Source organism: Helianthus annuus, chromosome 11, assembly GCF_002127325.2.
Source record: "Helianthus annuus cultivar XRQ/B chromosome 11, HanXRQr2.0-SUNRISE, whole genome shotgun sequence".
Classification (NCBI taxonomy): Eukaryota; Viridiplantae; Streptophyta; class Magnoliopsida; order Asterales; family Asteraceae; genus Helianthus; species Helianthus annuus.
In genome coordinates, this window is record NC_035443.2 from 45,598,255 (window position 1) to 45,612,965 (window position 14,711).

At 41.5% G+C, this 14,711-nt stretch overlaps 1 long non-coding RNA gene, 3 other non-coding genes and 2 pseudogenes across 4 annotated transcripts; all 6 read right to left on the reverse strand.

The window, feature by feature from the left end:
- Positions 1 to 6,903: 6,903 nt before the first annotated feature.
- Positions 6,904 to 7,007, reverse strand: LOC118484616. The gene has a single exon (XR_004873722.1). It is a non-coding gene; the product is annotated as a small nucleolar RNA Z43 (small nucleolar RNA).
- Positions 7,008 to 7,051: 44 nt separating this feature from the next.
- Positions 7,052 to 7,139, reverse strand: LOC118484613 (annotated as a pseudogene).
- A 292-nt stretch (positions 7,140 to 7,431) lies between these two features.
- Positions 7,432 to 7,521, reverse strand: LOC118484626 (annotated as a pseudogene).
- Positions 7,522 to 7,566: 45 nt separating this feature from the next.
- LOC110891979 lies at positions 7,567 to 7,962 on the reverse strand. The gene is made up of 2 exons (XR_002565732.1): positions 7,744 to 7,962; positions 7,567 to 7,660 (listed from the first exon to the last, which is right to left on the reverse strand). It is a non-coding gene; the product is annotated as an uncharacterized LOC110891979 (long non-coding RNA).
- LOC118484600 lies at positions 7,568 to 7,695 on the reverse strand. The gene has a single exon (XR_004873707.1). It is a non-coding gene; the product is annotated as a small nucleolar RNA SNORD14 (small nucleolar RNA).
- Positions 7,763 to 7,891, reverse strand: LOC118484611. Its single transcript, XR_004873718.1, has one exon. It is a non-coding gene; the product is annotated as a small nucleolar RNA SNORD14 (small nucleolar RNA).
- Positions 7,963 to 14,711: the final 6,749 nt, after the last annotated feature.

Genomic DNA, 14,711 nt, shown 5'->3' on the forward strand with positions numbered 1-14,711 from the left:
TGCTTCCTTCGAATTTATTCTTAAGTGCTTCCCAGATCGAAAATGCACTCCCATCATGCTGAAGCAAAATAAAGATGTCTTCTTTGACAGCTTGTTGTAGGAGACTAATCATCATTTTCTCTCTTTTATAACTATCTCTCTCTTGTTCTGTGAATTCTGAAATGATTTTATCAACTCTCAAAGCACTCAGTGGTCTAACATATTTTGTTTCAATACTTTCCCAAGCTCTCAGATGGTTTGCCTGAACCTAGTTCTCAAAACGATTCTTCCATCCATGGTACTCCTCAATTCCCATAAGTTTCAGGGTTTTTGCAAAGTTCCGGTTTCGTTTTCTAAGTTCATGTCTTGAGCAATGGCAGACGGAGTAGTCGAAGATGTAGCAAATGCGTTATAGAACTCTTCTTCCATGATTCGGTAACACGGTTTTCAAAAACAGCACTTTTCAGGTGAAATACCCTGTTCAAGCGGAATCAAACTTTTAACCCAAATCCCTTTTCAAGCGAAATATCTTATTGAAGCGGAATCAAATTTGAAGCGGAATCAGTCAACACAATCTGGAGCGGAATCACTGCACTTTGGAGCGGAATATCTGATTTCGCTTGAACTTTCAAGCGGAATAGCAATTTTAGAGTGGAATCAGGCTATTTCAAGCGGAATCTCTGATTTCGCTTGAAAATCTCAAGCGGAATAACAATTTTGGAGCGGAATCAGAAGATATTCGTTCAAGAGGAATCACAAGTTAGGTCCATTTTTACCATTTTTAAGCCGTATTTTGTTCTGAAACTTTTAAGGGTTTGTTAAAACACTGTTTTACACAATATATGAGAAAATTAGCCGATTTTAACCTTAAAAACTTGTTGATTTTGAAAAGAAGGTGTAGAAAACAGAAATTTTGAGCTGAATCAGAAAGAACTCCTCCTCCTGAGCTCTGATATCACTTGTAGGATTGATTTCAGACCCGAACGAGTCGATCAGAGGAGTTTTTATCTATTTCAAAGGCAGAAACAGAGAAATAGACTACAAAACAGCTTGCAAATCACTTTAGCAAATCACTTTAAACAGCTTTTAGATTGATATAACAGTAATTACAATCACAGGATAAACCGGCAGCACCTTGGTATCCAAATTCAGAATCGATACAAATGATTCCGCTCGAGACCCTATTTATAAGCATGAGGTTCCGCTTGAAAGTGACAGGAAACGTTTCAAGCGGAATCAATTAAGTGTGATTTCGCTTGAAACAATCACTTGTCATTTCAAGCGGAATCAACATGTTCAAGCGGAATCAGCCACAATTACACTAAAATCTGATATTTTCTTGAACAACGTGCCCTGATTTAACATATCTAGATACAAGACTCGATACAAGACGAAGACGACATATGTATGCACCAACAATAAAAATGCTTGGTGAACAAGCAACTTAGTCGAGAGTTTGCGGTTTTCACACCTAATCTCGACCTAATCCCTGTTCATTTTCGAAAATTGAAGTGTAGTGATAGTGTAGCGTAGGCGAGAATAGCGAGAAATAGCAGTAAGCTTGTACATAACCCTTACTGGATATGCACAAGTCGGACCGTTGGTACCTAACTATAGACTAGGTCGTTTTTAAGACATCGACCTGGATAGGTCGAGTCTTGCCCAATTCCCTATAGTTATGGCTCTGATACCAATCTGTCACACCCCAACCGTTGGCGGAAACATCGGGGCGCGGCAATGAGCGAAACAGATTATCCAGAAGTTTCCATAACAACTATAATTACCAATTATTTAAAGCAACATGTCCCATACCATGTCATAAAAGATAACGTAATTATTACAGACAAGATCTAGTCAATTTGTTCTATTCCGACAACTCAGATTTCATAATTCAGACAATTGTTTATTTGTTTCTAGACCTTTCCTAGCCTCGATTTCACAGCAAGCCAAGCATATATATATCCTAAGCACATGTCACATACGTTAAAGTAAAAGTCAATACACATAGTGTAAAGGTGAGCATACAAGTTTAATAGATATAATAGAGTTCGAAATCGTTAAGCATAACCAGCACGTACACAGTGTAAAATGAGGCATGTTAGTTATCGACATGAACCTATCGATACCAATGACTGTGGGTTGACTGCCCAAGGTAGTTCGTAATACACACTCACCACTGTGAGCCATGTAACAAATTGTCCTTAACACCCCTGAGTGAACAGGTGCTAAGTCCAAACAAATAGTACTATCGTTGTTAAGGCAGGTAGACAGCATTCCATGTGTAAACATAACAAACAAGCATTCATTAAGTCACGTACAACATGCGGTAATCGGTTAGCGTTTAAAGTATTGCGTAGTTTGTTCGATGTGATTTAATATAAGTAACGTATGTAACACCCAAAAGTGCATAAAGCAAAAAGGGATTGAGTATACTCACAGCGAGTGGTGGATTGAAGGGAGCGCTAGAGAGTAAGATTGGCCTGATCAGAATGATAGCATAAACTATAAGCGGCGCGTAAAACGATACACGTGTTAGTGGGTCGGACAGCAATCCGATCGGATGGCAATCTGATCGGGTAGCCGGTCGATCGGGTAGCCGGTCGATCGGGTGACAATCTACTCGGATGGTCATCCGATCGGGTGACCTTTGGAGTCGATTGTTACTTCGTTTGGAAGGATGTGTTTGTGTATGATGGCTTGTCTTTTGAAGTTTTCGTTGTAGCATTTTGAAAACATAGAAGTATCTCTACCTTTTCAGATCGATCGATCGAACGACCGTTCGATCGGACGACAACCCGATTGGTTGGACACTTTAGTGAGAACAAGTTCACAGCAGTTTTGTCACTTAATCGGATTGTAGTCCGATCGGGTGGCAATCCACTAGTATTGAGCATGTCGAAAATTGTTTAAGTGTTGAGTTCAAAACATCACAGGGTCGGATGGTCTGTCGATCTGGTGGTAACCCGATCGGGCGGCAATCCGTTTGGTGTCCAAAACTCTTGAAGTTTGAAATAAAAGTTAAGTGTGGGGCCAAGGTGCAAGTCGATCGGGTGTAACCCGATCGGGTGACAATCCGATCGGACAGCAGTCCGATCGGGCGGCACTCCGTCTTGGTCGACCTGATCGTCTTACACTTGGTTGTTTTTGATGGTTTGTAGTTTTATCGAGACGGTGTGACATCGTGCTAATCAATAGAACCCCATCTTGACACAGGTGACCCGATCGAACAGGAATCACCCAAATTCAACCAGTTAACCGGTTCAAGACGGTTGTTCTTGCTTAACCCGAAATCGGTGGTTTCGTTGGTAGAACTCAGATCTTGAACCAACACATCACCAAGAAGGAGTAGAAGGTTAGAACAAGGTCCGATCCTATCGGTTTTGAGTGCATTGAGTGTAAAAGAGTTGAAAGAAAGTTAGAAAACCATCTTTCAATCCTTTTCACCTTGAATATATTCAGATCTATGAAGGATCTTTGTTTATTTGTGTGGAAATTGTTCAGATCTAAGTTGTTCTTGGTGGATTGAAGCCAAAACATGAAGTTCCTAAGAACACTATGATGACATCATCCTAGAACACCTCAAATCTGGTGATTTCACGGTTAAAAGTTAAGATTCAAAAGATAGAAAGGTGTAGGAGTGCGTGTAGATTAAGAAAATACAAGATTTAGATGGAAAACTTACAAGAATCGCGAGAAATCTGGAGAAAAGTGGCAAGAAGCACTGGTCGGACGAGAGGTGCAAAAGATGAAGTTATGATGTTGACAGGGGGTATTTATAGGGTTTCCATAAATGAAAAGGGGAGGAGAGGGTTGGTCGATCGAGTGGCTACCCTGGTCGGGTGGTAGCCCGATCGAGTGGCACCTCGATCGGATGGCAGCCCGATTGGGCGGCAGCTCGATCGGCTGGCCACTCGATCCGAGTGCACAGTGCGAGGAGTTTTGCGATTTCAATTCGCGTTTTTAGCGTTGTGATGCGTTAGAGTTTCCTATTCAAATTACTTTTAATCCCAACTACTATATCAACATACAATCATCCTTAATTAACCTGCGTTTAGCGTTTGCGATTCGATTGCGATTGAGTTTCGTTTTGATTAATCACCACAACATAACCGTAATTAAACATGCACAAGTAACACATAAGGCACACACACACGTAAAACAATATCCAGAACGGGTAATTCAAGTTGCGAGTGCGATTGCGATAAGCGATAAGTGATCAAATATGCGATAAATATCGATTAAACCTCGATCATTAATAAGTACTCTACATAATACAACTAACGTGAATCGTAAAATAGACTAACTACGAGTCAAAGAAGTCAAGACAGGAATTGAGCAAGGAGTGACAGACTGCAATTAGCAATCTTGTCTCCCTTTGACTTCAATCTTGAATTTGACTTTGATTTTCGAAACACGGGGTGTTACATTATTGTTGATGAAACTCAAGATTCATTCCTAGGGTAGGGGTTATGGCGGTGGTGGCGATGGGGATAGGTAGTGACAGGGGGTGGTGAAGGTGACGGTTGGGGTCATGGCGGTGGAGGTGGAGGTTGTGGTGGTTGAATGTGACGGTGGAGGTGGGGGTTGTGGGTTGAAGCTGAAGGAGAGGAGGAAATTATATTTTCTTTTATTAGTTTTAATTAATAACCGGAATAATAAAACAGAAATGACAAAATTACCCCTGAGGAAAAGGACAAAACAGAGGGGTTTAATTTGGGGAATCTGGTCAAATTTTGCTTTTAGACTAAAATGACAACAAAAACGAAACCACAGAGACCCAGATGCAAAAAGTTTTAAATTTGGACTAAAATGACAAAACTGTCCAAATCTCAGGGACCAAAATGGCAGTTTACTCTTTTATTTATATCTTTAACTTTTTATTTGCTATATTCTTGTTTATATCTTTAAGTTTACATTTCTTATAATATATAACATCATTTATGGAGTAGCGGGGGTGTGACGATCTTTACGTTATGCAAATGAAAATGGGCTTGAGTTATTTCCAATCAAAGTATCAGGCCAAATACCATTGCTGGGTGAAGAAAGTAATGAAATTCAAGTAACTATTGGATTCAGGTAACTACCACACGGGTACACCTAGAACTGAATTCACTAGTTCTATACCGACCATAAATAAAAACCCCGCGCCGTAAAGACCACAAAGAAAAGATAAGATAGCCGCCACAACGTCTAGGTTGGCCGACAAGTTCAAAGAGTGCACAATTGAAAAATATATAATTGGCCAAGTAATTTCTAGTTTGTAGTGTTTTATGTTTTAGTTATTATGAATAATTTTTAGAAATAAAAAAATGAAATGAACTACTCCAATAGGTGGAGAGGAAAACTGAAATAACAGGATTAGATTAACTAAGACTAGAGGGTATGGAGAACCCCATCCTCGAGAGTAGAGCAGGCAATTACAACCCGTTCAAGCACTTGCACTTACGGGTCAATCTGGGTAAAAATTTATCACTTTTCGATTCATCTGGTCATGAATAAAACAAAGAACGGGTCATTTCGGGCATCAAACAAAGTCTTCATAAGAAAGAGCGGGTCAAAATGGGTCAAGGCAATGTGACCAACGAGTCAAAACGGGTCAAGGCCGGTGACCAGCGGGTTGTTCAACACCTCTGTCCACCATGTCTCCGCCGACCACCGTCTTCCATGTCTCCGCCGTCCACCGCCCACCGTCGTCCATGTCTCCGCCGTCCACCGTCGTCCATGTCTCTGCCGTCCACCGTCTTCCATGTCTCCGCCGCCCACCGTCGTCCATGTCTCTACCGTCCATTTTTTGTGTGTGCGATAGAGATGAGCAATTTTAGAGTTTTAGTAGAGAGAGAAATAGACACTTGAAGAGTTAGCTTTTTCTGTGGGTAACCTCTTTATCAATTTTCAAATATTTTATTTATAAAAAGTTAAATACGCTTTTCAGCTTTTGTGCTGTATCACTGCACATAACCTTTTTATTATTTAAGTTATTTATATTTATTTTTAATTTTTTCTTGCTATAAATCAGCCAAATATATATTAGATATGTTTATAGATATACGTATGTATATGATTGTTTGTCTATATATGTATTTGAATACGATGAAGTGAAGATGGTTCAACTATTGTTACAAGCTTTCTTCTAAAAAAAAGTCGTTTTAACCAACCCGGACCCGTTTTAAGCCGACAAAATTACCCCTTGATGTACAATCTCTTTAAAAAAAACATTTTTTAACTAACTCGACCCGACCCGACCCGACCCGACCCGAAACCCGTTCAGACCCAAAACCTGTTCGGACCCAAACCCGTTCCGACCCAAACCCGTTCCAACCCGAACCCGTTTTAACCCGAACCCGTTTTAACCCGAACCAAAACAACCCTTTTTTTAATTGACCCGTTTTAACCCGAACCCATTTTGACCCATGACCCGACCCGTTTGCCAGGTCTACTCAAGAGGATGGGCCGCCACGTCACCGCCACGTAGAAAGGGCTTGAGGGTGATGAACCTAGGGGTGGGGGATGAACCTCTTTATCTATATATATATATATATATATATGTATAGGTATATGTGAGATAAGGAGAGAGGAGAGAGGCCCGTCACAATCGTCTATGGGGAGCCAATCTTGCCGTGCCGGAGGAGTGGGGGGCGGTGTGGGGGACCGGCGCCAGGGCTCGCCGGGCCTTAGCCGGCCCCCATACCGCTTAGTCTAAGGTGTTACACTCTTAGAAACAACATGCGTTAAGCTTGGAATTTATAAATTGTGTGATTAACTGTTAAAACCAGATGTATCCCACTCCACCGATTATGCTCTGAATCCCAAACGACGCCATACCTATTCCTGCATCACAGATTTCACTAAAAAACAAACAAAAATACAGTTTAATAAACCGATATGATTTTCAACCTAAATTATAAAAATAATAATAATTATGTTGGATTCAGTTTATGGGTGGTGATATAACAGGATGGTCGGCAAGGTGTGAGTTCATCATATCATTACGACGAACGAGACCTTATCACATGGAGTCATCAATTTCCCATTAAATTAAATACAATCATTATCAAAATAAAAAATAAAAATCAGAGTTCATCAGATAGGAGCGAAAGACTAAAACTTTTCTAATCACAAACATTCATTTGAACTATGCAATTGATCATCATCTGAACTCTTCAAAATCATCAACAATTAAATCAAAAACCATAAAATTATTTTAAACCTTAGAAGGAAGGCAGTAAAATTGTTGCAACACACATTACGCAAACACAAATCTAATCATCGTCGGTTTCAAAATGAATGTGGCCTCATCGAGAAGATTAACAACATATATTTATTCAGACATATGCTTGTCATTAATTTGAATTTAATCATCGGCCAATTTTTTTTTTAAAAAAAAACATTCAAAATTAACTGGCAAAGATTTTTAAAAATGAAAAACAAAGGGGTCAGTAGTATATATGGGTTGGCTCTCAGACAAATGCCTCGATTCGTCTTCATAATTGAATGGAATGGATAATATATCAGACTCGTCATCTATTGAAATCATCATTGAGAAACCCACACTAAATCTCCATATATAAATAAATAACATATATATTGAAACTTCAGACATCCAAGGAAGGAAGGAGCAAGACAGCATAAGCTCTCGAGCCTGGCGAAGGCGAAAGCTCTTAGTCGGCCACTGCGAATGTTTCTGAGAAACAAGCCTTAAGATTATCATCACCAGTTTCTTACACATCAGGACAAATAAAAATAAAATTGAAAAAATAAATATACATTGAAAAAAGAGGAGGAGGATCTCAGACATCCAAGGAAGGAAGGATGGAGCAACATTAACTCTCAAGCCTGGCGAAGGCGAAAGTTCGATCAGGCGGCCACTGCGAATGTTCATGAGAAACAAGCCTTTCATCTTTCATCATAGATACAGGTAACCTCTATGTACATTAAGAAAATCAAATACAAAGAAAATACAGAGAACTCGTTGGATGGTGAATGGGTGTTGAACAGTGGTGGTGTTATATAGACAGGGGTTTTGGGAATTAGGGTTTGTTGGAATATTCACGCCGCCGATTTTTTGTTACGGTGACTACGGCAAAAATATGTTAACAAGTAAATTATTTTTACGTCTCGCACGTTACAGCGGAGTCGGCGGTATTGACGGTATTGGCTGAGAACATAATTTAAACCTAAAACGTTAAAATATCATATATACGTGTGTGTGTATATATAATAGTTGGAATGTCCGCACGTTGCGGCAAAAATCCCGACTAATATCACAGAAAATTATAGTGTCACTAAAACTCGCTTCTTGTTTTCGACATACGTTCCAACCACCTTAAGCCGTTTCAAGATCGAGCTAGCTTCTTAGGACAACTTTTCATAGATCCTGCCATTTGATCACATTCGCCATTGTTGCAATTGCAATCTAGGGTTTTTAAGTACTTTTTGCACTGTTGTATATCCCCGATGAAATGTACTAGTTTAATTAGATTTGTTAATAATAATAATAATAATAATAATAATAATAATAATAATAATAATAATAATAATAATAATAATAATAATAATAATAATAATTACCCAATTATCAACCAAACCCATTTTAAGACCATCCATAATGGGGGTTGTTTGGGCGTGGAAGCTCACCAAAACGTCATGGTGACTGCCCCGCTGGGCGTTTTTTTATTTAAGGCTTGGGCGTGGCCTTTAAAACGCCATGAATTTGAAAGTTTTGAGAATTTGACCGTTTATGCAACGGTAATAAAAAAAAATCACTTTTTTTTATTTCCATTTTTCACCTATATAAACCCCAACTCAACCCCATTTTTATATACTTTTCTCTCATTCTTATAAACCCCAGTCTTATTCTTTATAAAAAAAATATCATGCATCCATTCTGCCCCCTATTTTGGTGTTCTGTCTTGGCCTAACAACCCTAATTCGTATCGCTCTGAAGAAACAGTGATCCGATTTGACCGAAATCAATCAGATCTGGGATTTAGTTTCTGCATAAAGGGGTTAATCTTCTCGTCGATTGCTAGTTGAGGGCTACTTCACCGGAGAACACTGCAAAAACAGAAAGCCGTTAGACTCGCCACAGGGAGAATGGGCGTTCTCTCCGTGACCACCCTCCGGCGTGAGAATAAGTACCGGGATCTCAAAAGGAAAGATGAAGCGGTAAGAATGAAAGTTAGTGAAAGTAACTGGTGAGATCATACCAGAATTCCCATATTTATAACCAAGATTTTGGCGCCAAAAAGGTAACGGAGGAAATGACGGAAATTACTTTTCGTTAGCGGTTATTTCTTTTTCCGTTAATGGTTAATTCCACATCTATGCACATGGATTGTGGATCTGACCAACGGCTGGGGAAATGCCACGTAGAAAGTGGTTTTGTGTAGATCTCCCTTTCAGTTGTTTTGCCATCATCGTGAATTAGATGAGTGCCTAGGATGATGCCACGTCACATTCGGTTGTAACCGAATGAAGGCATGCATGATGATCACTTAGGGCCTTCTAGAAAATCTACAGCTGTAAACCATTTTACCTTTGCCACATGTCCATTCTGTTGTGACAGAAAAGATTCATTTTGTTCAAGTCCTGATTTCATGCGCGCGGAAAATGTTTAGGACTTTATCTTCAAGCCTAATTGTACCCTTACGCGGGCCCGCGCAAGGGTGTTAGTTGAATATTTGTCTTTCCTTTCTCCGGCGCATGGTCATCGGAGACTAGCCTTTTCCAAATCTTGTTTAGAACCGTTGTGCGGCCGCAAGATGCTTTTGGAATGAAGTTATGGTATGGTCCTATGCGCTTATGCAGAGTTTTTGGGACAATACCCTTTCAAGTCCCTCCAGTCCAGTGTTGTTCCTATGCGCCAATGGCAAGTAGGTACTGGACTATAAAAATGAAGTGTGCGCTTTTGCTGTTGAGAAGTAGCAAGATTGTTCGGCGTAAGGTATGAAAGACCTTACCTTTCGAACCCCGCATGATGGATTAATATTTTTGTTTAGTTGGCTAACTGCGTGCCCTGGTGGTTATGCGCAAGGGTGTGTAGTTGTTTCCCATATGTTGTAATGCGCTAAAGGTTACCTGGGATACCAGCCGACCCGCCACCGGCGAGGCTAATCACTAGCGTATGAATATACGACTTTGTAAAGGGTGCCTATTTGTTTTGAACTTGTTGGGATGTTGAATCCCTTTTTGTAATAACTTGTTAATGTGCTGGCGCACATGTTACGTTTGCGGATATAATATATGTTTTGGTTGCAATATTTGCATGAGTACGATTTCTTTGTTTAGGTGAGACAAATAAAGATGGTATAAAGCTCATGTGTGAACGTAGGACTGGACCTTGCGTAGTGCCTGTGACTGCGGACCGTTCATGAGACTTGTATTAGATTACCATAGTGTTTTTGTGCTTACCAAAATAAATTGCATGCATTTGCGATAAACATGGAAAAAAGTGTAATGTAAGTAACAGACTTTGTATTAATAGGTAAGGCGCATGGGCCGATATGTACAAAATTGCTAAGATTACATTTTAGGATAAATAAAATAATTAATGATGATGCATATGTAGGTAGCGACCCTTGTGATGTACGTTGGACAGCGTAGTGTGTCATCCAAGTACGAAGGGTGCTAAGATTACATGTAGCACCTGCGCAGCTGCTGTGCGTTCCATGTGCGCGGAATGTCCGTTACGTCAAGTCGGCGTAGGGTGTACACTTCTTTTCCTAGGACCTCATTAATTACTTAAGGCCCTTCCCATTTAGGCGCGAGTTTCCCCGGTCGTTCTGCGTTTGATGCTTCGTTATCTCTTAAGACAAAGTCTCCCGGCAGGAAGGTGCATATGCGCACCCGTGCGTTGTAGTATTTTTCCAATTTTTGACTTGTACTTGGACTCGTTAATGGTTGCATTCTCTCGTCTTTCTTCGAGGAGGTCCAAGTCGAGTCTGCGCTCTTATTCATTGTTTTGTTTCTCCATGGCTAACATGCGAGGTGACGGAAGGCCGATCTCTGTTGGGATCACGACTTCCGTACCGTAGACGAGGCTAAATGGTGTTTCTCTTGTGCTAGTCTTTGGCATGGTGCGATGAGCCCACAAAATACTCGGGAGTTCGTCGACCCAGCCTCTTCTTGCAGTTCCTGATCTTGCCTTAATGCCATCTACAATTTGTTTGTTGACGCTTTCAACTTGACCGTTTGCCTGTGGGTGCGCCACGGAAGCAAAACTATGTTCTATGCGCATTTCTTTCATCCATTTTTGTAGATCGTCAGAAGCAAAATTGGTACCGTTTTCTGTGATAATGCGCAATGGTAACTCGAACTGGCATATAATATGTTCCCAGATGAACTTCCTGATAACCATTGCGGTGGTTGATGCTAGAGCTTTGGCTTCTACCCATTTGGTGAAGTAATCTACAGCGACAATGATAAATTTTACTGCGCCAGGAGCATCAGGAAAAGGACCTACCAGATCAATTCCCCACTGTTGGAAAGGCCATGCTGCGGTTACTGGAACCAATGGGTTTTTTGGGCGGAGGGCTTTTGGAGCGTGGCATTGACATGAAGCACATTTGCGCAAGGTCTCGACGGCGTCCAGGTGCATGCCAGGCCAGTAATAACCTGCGCTCATAATTTTTGCCACCACCATTCGAGGGTCGGCATGGATTCCGCATAATTCCTCGTGGATTTCTCGGACCAAGTATTACGCGTCATATTTGTCAACCCATCGTAGAAGAGGACCCATATAAGACTTTCGGTACAGGATTCCGTCCGCCATCTCGTAATTTAGCGCTTTGTTCTGAATTTTCCTTGCTTCTGTTTTTCCTTCTGTAAGAGTTCCATGTTGCAAGAACATAATAATCGGAGACATCCAGGATGGATTCCCGATTTCTATCATTTTTACGTGTCGCAGAGGAACAGATGGGTTTGAGAGAACTTCAATGCGGACCTCTTTTGCTTGGTGTTTGAAACCTGTAGCAACTAACTTGCTGAGCGCTTCCGCGTGCTTATTCTCGCTTCGGTTAATATGGATAATCTTGAAGGTCTGAAATTGATTGATTAAGGCTTTCTCCTGTTCAAGATATAAGGCCATTGTTTCGCCTTTCGCGTCGTAACGACCATTGGTCTGCTCGGCAACCAACAAGGAATCAACATGCGCTTCCACATTCTTTGCCCCCATTTTAATTGCTAAGCGGAGACCCGCGAGAAATGCCTCATACTCTGCTTTGTTGTTGGTGCTTTTGAAATCCAACCGAATGGCGTAAGTAAGTTCATGGTTGTCAGGGCTGACTAAGCGAAGACCAGCCCATGCGCCGTCATCGTTGGAAGCACCATCTGTATGTAAAATCCAGACCCTATCGTCGAAGACTAGGGTAGGATTCTGTATTGCTTCGCATTCTTGGATTTTATCATTGGGAACTTCGGTAACGAAGTCTGCCAAAACTTGGCCTTTGATAGCTGGGCGCAGCTTATATAGGATATTATGTCCGCCCAGTTCGATGGCCCACTTTGCTAGTCGGCCGGCAAGATCCGGTTTGGATAAGACTTGTCCCAAATGATAATTGGTAAGAACAGTTATGACGTAGCCAAAAAAGTAACTTCGTAACCTGCGCGAGGCGTGGACCAACGCTAGAACAAGTTTTTCCATGATTGAATAACGGGTTTCTGGACCAGTCAACATCTTGCTGATGTAATAAATTGGAGTTTGGACTACTTCTCTTTCCACTAATAATACTGCGCCTACTGCTACCTCAGATGCGGAGAGGTACAAAATTAATGGTTCTTCCTTTCGCGGAGCCGTTAAAGTAGGTAACTGAATTAGGCATTCCTTCATTTCCTGAAAAGCTCTTTTGGCCTCCAAATTCCATTGAAATTGGCTATTCTTGACGCAATTGCGCAATGTGCTTATGAACGGATAAGATTTGGTGGCATGGTTTGCTAAAAATCGGTTGAACGCAGCCAGTCGACTAGCTAGACGCTGCATCTCTTTGATAGATGTTGGTGACGGCATGAGCTGAATGGCCTCTACCTTTTCTGGATTAACTTTAAAACCATCCTTGGTTACAATAAATCCCAAGAATTTGCCTTCTTCCATTCCGAATGAGCATTTCACTAGGTTCAGCTTCAAATTGACTTTGCGCAAAGAGTCGAAAGTGTGCTGGATGTTTGTGAGCATTAAATCTTCTTCGAGACTCATGGTGACAAGGTCATCCATATAAACTTCGACTGTAACGCCGATGTCCTCCCCAAAGACTTTATCCATTAGGCGTTGATATGTAGCTCCTGCATTGCGGAGACCGAAAGGCATTTTGTGTAACAGAAAATACCTTTGTCCGTGCGGAAGGCTGTCTTGTCTTCGTCTTCTTCCTTCATTTGTACTTGGTTATAACATTTGTAACAATCTAGGAAGCATTTCCAACGGAAGGAAGCTAAGGAATCCACCTTTTTGTCTATCTCCGGGAGAGAGTAGCAGTCTTTTGGGCAAGCCTTATTGAGGTCCTTGAAATCAACGCACATGCGCCATCCGCCATTATGCTTTTGCACCATTACTGGGTTAGCCACCCAGGTTTGATACCGGACTTCGCGTAATATGCCGGCTTGAAGTAATTCAGCCAGTTTCTCAATCATTACGCGAGTGTTTTTCGGACCCAGACTGCGCTTTCCTTGTGCTACTGGCTCTGCTGAAGGTCGAACGTTCAAACAATGTTCCGCCACATCTCTTTATACACCGGTCATGTCCATTGGAGACCATGCGAAAATGTCCATATTGTCGAATAGAAGCTGTTTCAGTCTTGCACGAATTGCCAGTGATATGGCGTGTCCTAGCAGAATAGTTTGCTCAAGGTATTCATTGTTGAGTACCCACTTCTCTGGTTCGCTAGATAGAGATGGCTTCGCGGCTCTTACTGGTGGTTCGTCGTCTACAGGCATGACTTCTTTGCTTGAATATAAAATTGCTACTCCGGTTTCTGTTGGAAAACCGCAAGCAGCGTGCGGTATGGAAATAATCATGCTAAACCCCCTTTGTGAACGTCTACCCAACAATACATCATGGCGGGATGTAGCTGGCATAACCATAAAATTCACTTGAACGGTGCACGAGTGCTCACCATCAGAGAGTGTAACGGGAAAGGAGATCTGACCCAGCGGAAAGACGACTTCATTGCAGAAACCCGTTAAAGGAAAATCATCTGGTTTTAAGCGCGCCTTGTCCTCTGGGCCTAACTGCTTGAAGCACTGCTCATAGATAATATCCATAGAACTACCCGGATCGATGAACATGTAATCAGTACGATAATGACCAAAAATACCAGTTATGATGACTAGTCGTTCTTCTGGGGGCCTCCTGGTATGACAGGAAAAACCACTTGCTATTCACGCCAGTGTTGATTGTAACTTCGTTTGTTGTTGCGCTTGCACGATGGTCCTCCTTGCACCATGTACGTTTGCTTTGTTTTACTGCTTAGACCGTCATTTCCACGAATGATCCTTCGGACGTCTTCACCAACGTCTCGTACCACGTGACTGAGCTTTCCTTGATAGTTTTCACCATTGGGTTGTGTGTCCCACTGTTGTGATAGATGCGGGCCCAGCTTTGTACGATCAGATTGTCCTTGAGAATTTTGCTCTGTGGGAGGCTCTCGACGTCTAGATCTGAGATGAGTAAGCTCATATCTGGTGCTTGACTGAGAGTACACTTTTGTGTCTTTGGCCGACGCATGTGATGATGAATCATAATA